The sequence below is a fragment of the Spea bombifrons genome, chromosome 3 (assembly GCF_027358695.1).
Source record: "Spea bombifrons isolate aSpeBom1 chromosome 3, aSpeBom1.2.pri, whole genome shotgun sequence".
In the NCBI taxonomy this organism is placed as follows: Eukaryota; Metazoa; Chordata; class Amphibia; order Anura; family Pelobatidae; genus Spea; species Spea bombifrons.
In genome coordinates this window covers 93997213-94005465 of record NC_071089.1, presented here as the reverse complement: position 1 = coordinate 94005465, position 8253 = coordinate 93997213, and positions in this window count along the sequence as shown.

The window sequence follows — 8253 nt, the reverse complement described above, 5'->3', positions numbered from 1 at the left end:
AGCTGCAGTAGCAATCTGTTTACAAGCCGTATGTATACATGGTCTAGAAATATACAGGCGCCTGCTTCTAAATTATGTGTTATGATAGCAATTAAGGGAAATATAAACAGAGAAGCTATCTTGATTTTTATTCCAAGGATAAGCAACATCAAGTTCTCATGCATTGAGTTATAGTCTACTGCAACTAGTGGCTGCATTTCCTTGCCCTAACTTAGTATGAAGCCCATCTCATCCATTTTCTATATGTAAAAAGCAACTTCATATTAACCCATTCCAACCATACTTCCCTGTTTAAAGCGTTATTTATCAAACTACACATCAATGTCCTTGTATGTAGCATGCACACTTTATTTAATTAACAATTACTTTTGGGTAGTCATTGCTGTTGATTCTGTTTTAAGTTTATTTCTCATAACACTTTGCCTAGTGATTTATGCGTTTAGCCCTCTCCATAAATCGGGCATTCCACTATTATCTTCCTATGCATGCTCTACCATGTCTTTGCATGTCTACGCAAAAGATGATAGAGCATGTGCAATAGTCATTGTCATACCTGGTAACCCTGAATACTATGTATGTTCCCATGGGGGATAATCTCATCCCTGGAATTTCTGAGATCAGTTAACAACCCACCTATTAACCCTCTGAATGCTGTGAGAAAATGTAAACAATGCTATTGAAAAGCCTTACTTTGTAATTATTTTTAAACTGACTGTTTCCTTTTTGACATGTATTAAAAATTAGGTTCTAGGATATACAAACCTCTACTTCTCTCTCCTATCAGCTGTTGTAAACACACACTGTGCCTTAATTCTGCTGTGATGTGAAATCTAAAAATTACTGACACTCAATTCCTTTAGCCTGACTGGATTCCTTTAGCCCAAGGACAAGCCCAGACAAACAGAAGAACGACATGACTGACCAAAAATAAATGTATCACACAGATAACATCAAACAAGCTGCTTTACACACCAGCCCTCATATTTCACTATGTTGGTTTGTATATTTCAGTTTATTGGCTTTATTGGGTCAATCACAGTGAGGTTCTCCTGTTAGACGGGCCCAACCCATCATCTTGGAGAAGCTCAACACGGTGGACTCTTCATAAGTCCTGGTACCAAAATCTTTTAATCATCTGCTAAAAGGTAGCCCAGTAAGGAATAAGTCACAGCGAAAATTGTGTCGAGAGACCTGTTTATAAGTGGACTTTTTAAAATACATCTTGATACTCAAATCCTCCAAATCAGAGCATCCCAGATGGCAGTAACCCAGTGCAATCCTTACAATGCGCATTAAAAACATGTATACACAATATCTGACGGAATTTTGTGTAAAGGACACATTCTCAGTCAGGCTAATTGTTCCATGGTGAAAATCTACAAAGCAATAAAGATTTGATAGCTTGGGAGAACTTTATGCACCTAAGCGTAACTGGAATCCACATATACCCACCCATAATTGGCATAAACGGGGTTTCAAAATTATCATTCCACCAAACAATGTATTTTGCACTTACTACTCCTGATGGTCCATCTGTTGCTAGAGTTCTGCTTCAGTACCAATACCTGACTTTAACATCTTCATATCCCCAACATTTAACAAATAGGATGATGCGGTCAAAGGCACGACCTCCGGCCTACCTTTCCAAAAGAGCCAATTCGCACCGCTCAGGTTTTAGTTTCTTAGCAATGGAAAGCTCTATTGCAGGGATATGTTCCTTGCTTTAGAAAGCAGTCAGAGCTAGAACAGTTCAACATTATTTACACCAGTGGTACTTTATGCTGTCAAATACCCATAGAGATAGAAAAGAAGAACAGTTATTTAAAATATATCTGAATGATATTAACATCTGTACATTTTAATTGTTATAACAGTTCTATCAAATAATAACTGGCGGTTGCTATTCTTTTTGTTTCATCGAGAAGCTTAGTGATATGTGAATATTTGCTATGAATCCCTTTCGTTGAAGTAGGTCAGTAAAAAGCCAAGATACCAGCAAGTAAAATGTTTCTAATGATAAAAAGTTGTAAGGGAGAACAGCGTAACAACCCATTATCAGTAAAAATTTCTTACAGGCACTGCTTCTGTATCTGTCACTCAATACTCCATTATAATGGTTTGGTGCTTTGAAGCCCAACATTCCACTTTCTCTTTTATATGTAACTCTAAATTGAGAAAAATCTCAGAGCAAAGTGTAACTGAGCTTTTTCCAATACATCATCTATTGTAGAACAAAAACTATTATCTCTAAAAGGCAGACAGGCCATAGCTTGACAAGGTTAAGATAACTAAAAAAAAAAGTTAGCCATGCTCGTTTCTTACCTGCTTGTTTGATGGCCATTGAGGTGATTAACTATCAATTGGGAATCACTCACACATCTTCCTTTCTTTCTTTACCCCTTCTTTCCCTCTCTTTATCTGATTTTTTTCATCATTAATATTTTGTTTTATTACTTTTTAACAAAACAGTTATAGCAATGCCATGTTGTATACTATAACACACATAAAGTTCCATTTGTGGACCAAAAGACATAATATGTATGAGTCAGATATAAAAGCAACAGAGCAAAGCAACCCCGGGGTAAAAGAAAACATTATGTTGGGATGTTTGGTATACTGCTTAAATTCTGATGGGGAAATTCTGAAAGTGAGAGTGACAGGTGGTCAAGGATGCCGGAGGGCTGTCAGAATACTTAAGCTAACATGCAGCATCAGGCAGTCCTGGTGAATTTTATGGGTGAAAACTGGATTTTAAACTGAATCACTTAAGATATAAACAGCAAGTCTGATAGACAGGTATTATGTATAATAAGCAGTGAATAAGGTAGATTAGTCCGACAATATGGTTCATTATGGATTGTAACAGAAAAAGGCAAATATGATGGCATATGTAAGATGAGATTAGATCCAGGGAAATAACTGTGATTGCTTAATTTTACTTCAATAAATTGCCCTCTTTTCCCTTTTGACCAGATAAATGCTATCTATTTTACTACTAATTTTACTACATGGTATATAACCCAATTATATATTTGACTAGAAAATAATACTAGAAACTGTATTATCACATTACAATCACACATTTATTGCTTATCTTATAGTTGTTATGTTTGTGGAAAAATGAGGACATCCTAAGGTTATGCAAAGCATTGTAGCTACTACCACTTACCACTCTGGCTAACAACAGCAAACGTGTTCTTTGATCGGTAATGCCATTTGCTGTACCAGGTGAAATGATAAGAATTTATCTGTATTTTTCTTAACAATTACTATTCATGGTGCTAATAATCAGGCTTCTCAAAGAGCTAAAATACTGGGCTTCTATTGTATTTAATATATATTTTTTCTTACATGTTTTCTTTACAAAATCTGCTTGAAAGTCACCGAGCTCCTGTTCACGTCCTACCCTAGAACTTTTTTAGTTCTCTTGACTGGGGTGTTTTTCCTGAGGTCTGAGGACAGAAGGCTCTTCTGGACGTTATCTGGTTTAGATGAGCATTAGATGTGACTGGCGTTGCTTGTGTTTCACATAAAAGAAAATGTAAAAGAGCAGTGATGAAAGTGTGATGTTACTAGGGGCATAGAAGTAATATTTTTCAACCCAACTCTTGAGCGGACAGGAAGAATGACAATGAAAAAAAACAACAGAAAAGCTTTGTTGTCTGGCATTAAAGATGTTTACTTGCTATCTTCAACGTCAACCAATAAAACAGCATCAAATGTCTACAAGGGAATGTCTGCTTCTTCTCAGCAATAGAATAAGTGCATGTGGTGGACATTACTTGAGATCCTTTACCCATAACCTGTTTCACTAGTGGCGTGACGCGTCCACTAGTGGTTTAGCAGAAGGGATCAGTGGATATGTTCCTTTCTATGACACTAGCCTATGTTCCCTTCTTTCTGTTGCTTAATGCTAAATTAGCAAAGTGCAAGACAGATGATGTACAGTAGAAACAAGTGCAAAATATACCACTAGGGACTGAAATAATACTTTTTTTGTTTTGATGTGTCAAGTAAATTGATTGGTCACATTCACCTTCTGCAACTTTTATTGCTGTAAGTTTTATGCATGGCACATCATGGTACCAATGGTTTCCCATACAACAACCAGTGGCCTTTGATGTGCAGGTAAATTCTCTTTACCTGTCTGTTTTATAGAGTCATTTGTGACCACCTGAGACTTCACCTGATCTTTGCAGTTAGGATCTGCCAACTTCAGCCAGTGTTAAGCTTTTTATACTGGAACACTGTAGTGTGGATGTGTCAAAGCAATTTCCTTGATTTGACTTTCTGACAGATCTAACATTGTTTATGCTTCCTGTTTATAAGTACATAACCTCTGGCTTTTGGTCTGGAATGTCTTCTAATCTTACAGTACTATGGCAAATGAGGAAGTATTTACTGATGACACCATAAGCCTGGGAAATCCAAGTGGTTGAACCTCATGCAGCTATTGGCCTTAGATGGCACCCCATGGCATAACAGTTGCTACACTAATTGCTGGATTCTGTAGATATTTCCTTAACAAACGTGTAATGCTACAAATCAGAAGAGCAGGAACTACCATCTGTAATGCCTTTCAGAATGTTTTATACTCTTGACAGGTTATAGAATCCCATCAATGTTATACACATGAGCATATGTTGGCATGAAACTGGTAAAAAAAAAACCTACTGGTTTTTTAAAATTTGTTCTGAGCACTGTTTTTTTTCCAGATTTCTATGATGTGTTAGATTTCTTTAGAAATGTCTTGAGGATTCTAGGCAACATTTTTCCTGCTCTGAAATGCATTTTAAAAATATATCCATTGAAATTGCCTTAATACTAAGCGCAACTCATTGCATCTCTTTGCAGAAGTTGGTTTCAATTAATTTTAATGTTTTTTTTCCAGCGGTTGCAGTGCTGAATCCACAACCTCTATTTGGTGGCCAGTGAGTTGAATCGCAAACCATGCATTTTCAACTGCAATTTTTAGACTTAGATTAATTCAAGCCCAAGTAGTGAACATACACAGACCAAAAATAGCCATATCCGGGACAAATTGCATTGCATGTTTCTTTTATAGGTTTTGTTCTATAGGAATCATTTTACTATTTGCATTTGTGAATGTAGTGACAATCTCTCCCTTCAGCATAACCATTTATGAGCTGGAATTGTATAGAAAGAGATTTTCATATGTGGTGACCAATTGAAATGCTGCTTCATATTTAGCAAGAATAAAATGTGTCAGTTTTACATGAATTATTTTTAAGAAAGTATATTTGCTTTTATTATTTATTCTTTAATTGTGTTTGAATCTTTGTATTTTCAGGAATCCCAAAGTGTATGTTATAAGAAGTATAGGTTAAAATGTAATTTAACAAAGAATTAACCCCTTAATGACAAAGCCTAAAATACATTGTTTTCAATGGGTTTAGGGACCGCCCACTGTCCTTAAGGGGTTAAAGTTTGATCCTCAATATTTGAGTGACTCATTCCTAGGTAGATCCCTGATGTTAGAAGTTTAACAAAGAAGTTTCACCAATGACAAAAAGATTTGGCATAGGCAGAGGAGGTTTGGGGTATATTAATAAATATAATGCACTTATAAGTGTTCGTGAAATTATTGAGCATTATAAAAAAATATTTTAAAGAAATTATGTTAATTAACATACATTTCCAAAATTCCCCAATTAAATATGTTGGAAATTATTAAAATTATTTGAAAGAAAATTGTTATATTGACCTTCCTTGATTAAATCATTTCTGTGGCAGGTCCAGCTGTTTTAAATGTTATAATGACCGAATATTAATACTTTTACTCAAGGGCACACCAAAAAAAAAAAATGAATTGACACAAGGTCTGCCCATTACAGACAATAATGAATCATGCTGTCTATCTTCTGACCTTTTTATCAGAAAGTCAGCTGCATTTCTTCAACGTGAATTGAAAATTTGTCCTTGTCATTTCCAGAATTCCTTTCCTGTTATCTAAAAGACCTTATGACTTCATTTACAAATTATGACAATTTTGAGCTACTGAGATAGATTCACAAAGGTATCCATTGTGCAAATTAGGTTATGTGAATTAACGTTATATAATGAAGACAGTGTACTATGGATTCTATAATAGTCTCACTAAAAATGCTTTTAAAACCCATTAGAAAATACTTTAGGTCTAATAACCTTCAGAACGTAAATGCTGTTGTCATCCATAGCATTGACTCTATAATACCACCACACTAACACAGGCGGCAGACCATGACATATCTTACACCATACCGCAACCCACAATGTAATGAAGATAGTGTATCTATGCACCTGCTAATGTAAGATAACTGTGCTTGGTTTGAGATGGTGGTTGCAGAGGGCTTGAGATGTTTCAGGAAAGCTACAAGAGGGAAAAGAGTGAGATGGATAAGAGAAGATAGTTTTTAGGTTAGAAAAAAGGGGGTAATGGCTGTATGAGGCTGGGGGTGGTCAAAACAAAGGAATGTACATTCCCAAGACAAACAACATTTGGCCAAAAAAAAAAAGAAACAATGTCTCCAAAATACATATTTGGCACATTTGCAAGCGAAACATAATATAACGAAAACTTGTTTGCAGACCTGTGAAGTCCAAATGAGGTTGAATACCCTTTTGATGCTTGAGATGGTAACAATTTTTGTAACTATAATGAGTTAACCTGAATATTTGCTTTAAGTTTTCAGGCATATTTTTAGAGGCAGTTTATAAAGACAACAATAAAAAAACCTCTTTTTTAACTAGCAAATAATAAAAGCCAGTAGAAATAAATGGCAACAATTAATGAAACATTTTGTGACATAGACCAGATATACTAAGTTTGATGGAACATTTAGAACAGTGAATAACGGGCCGGATATGAAAGAGTCACACATTTTACATTACATTTAAATTAAACTTGTATGCTATCAACACATCTGCTCTCCTTGTTTCTAAATCTAAAGTAGATAAAAATATCTATATGTGTAAAGTCAGATGACACTCAGAAGACACTGCTAGAAGCAGCACATAAAAAGAAGGCAAAATGTAAAAAAAAGAAAATGTTTTCTGCAAGTATCCGATCACCCAGAAAAAATATTTGGCATGGCAACAGCACAATACTTAGTTTTGCTCGCTTACGAGAATGCGTAACAATCCTGGAGGGGATTTAAGATAAGTACCAGTGCAAACAAGCTTTGAAAGGATCACACTTAAGTCCAATCTGTGATTCGCGGCTGTGCGCACACTGTACATTATGTCAGATCTACCAAATCATTGTAAAGAGGGGTCACTTAAAACAACATTTGGAATCTAGGCATCTAGTCAATTTGTATTTGTAATGCTGTATTGTGTGGTGCTTTAGACTGCGGTAAACAGTTTACAAAAAAACTCAACTGAAAAACCCACTGTACGGAGCAGGAGACATGAAGCCTATATAGATATAAAGGGTTTGAGATCATCGTCAATAAAGACACACATACACCATAAACATTAAATAAAAAGAGTTCTGCCCCACACCCAGGGCTGTCCTTTGTATACGGCAAAATTTGGAGGCCCACGGTCCCAGATGTGCCACAGTGAGAACTGCAAGAAGACAAGGCTTTGCACATGTTAAGGAAGAGAGGAAGAGGAACCTGGGATGTGAAAGGAAGAGTGTGTGTATATACCGCATTTGCCTGATTATAGGCCGCACTTTTTTCCCCCACTTCAAGTCTTTAAAGCGGGTATGCGGCCTATATTCGGGGTTTAGCGCAGGAATGCGCTATTCGTATCGCCCGATGCTCAGGACATGCAGTTCCGGGCGCTGGGCAGGCAGCAGGGTTAGGATACAGATCCCCTGCAAACGTTCACCGACTGCGGCGATGTGCGTAAACAACCTCCACTGCCGGCACATCTGCTCGATGTGCTTTAACAATTTCCCCTCCCGGGACTTCCCACGTATCATGCAGATGTTCCCCCCTGGCCCCGCTAGACACCAGGGAGACTGCATTGATAATTCTAGGGTGGGCATATCTACGATAAGGCCAAGCCAGGGACTAAGGAAAGAATTTAGAGGTTGCGCAGACTACATTGACCAAATGGTTTTTATCTGCCATCACTTTGTATGTTTCTATGTGTATGGTGTTAGAGAGTGCACTATGTATGTTTAAATGTATGGTGTTACAGTGAGTCCGTGCGTGTCTGTGAGTGCATGGTGTTAGAGTCGTTAGCATGTGTTAGCACTACTGTGTGGTGTTAGAGAGTGTTAGTGTCAATGTGTCTCAGCAT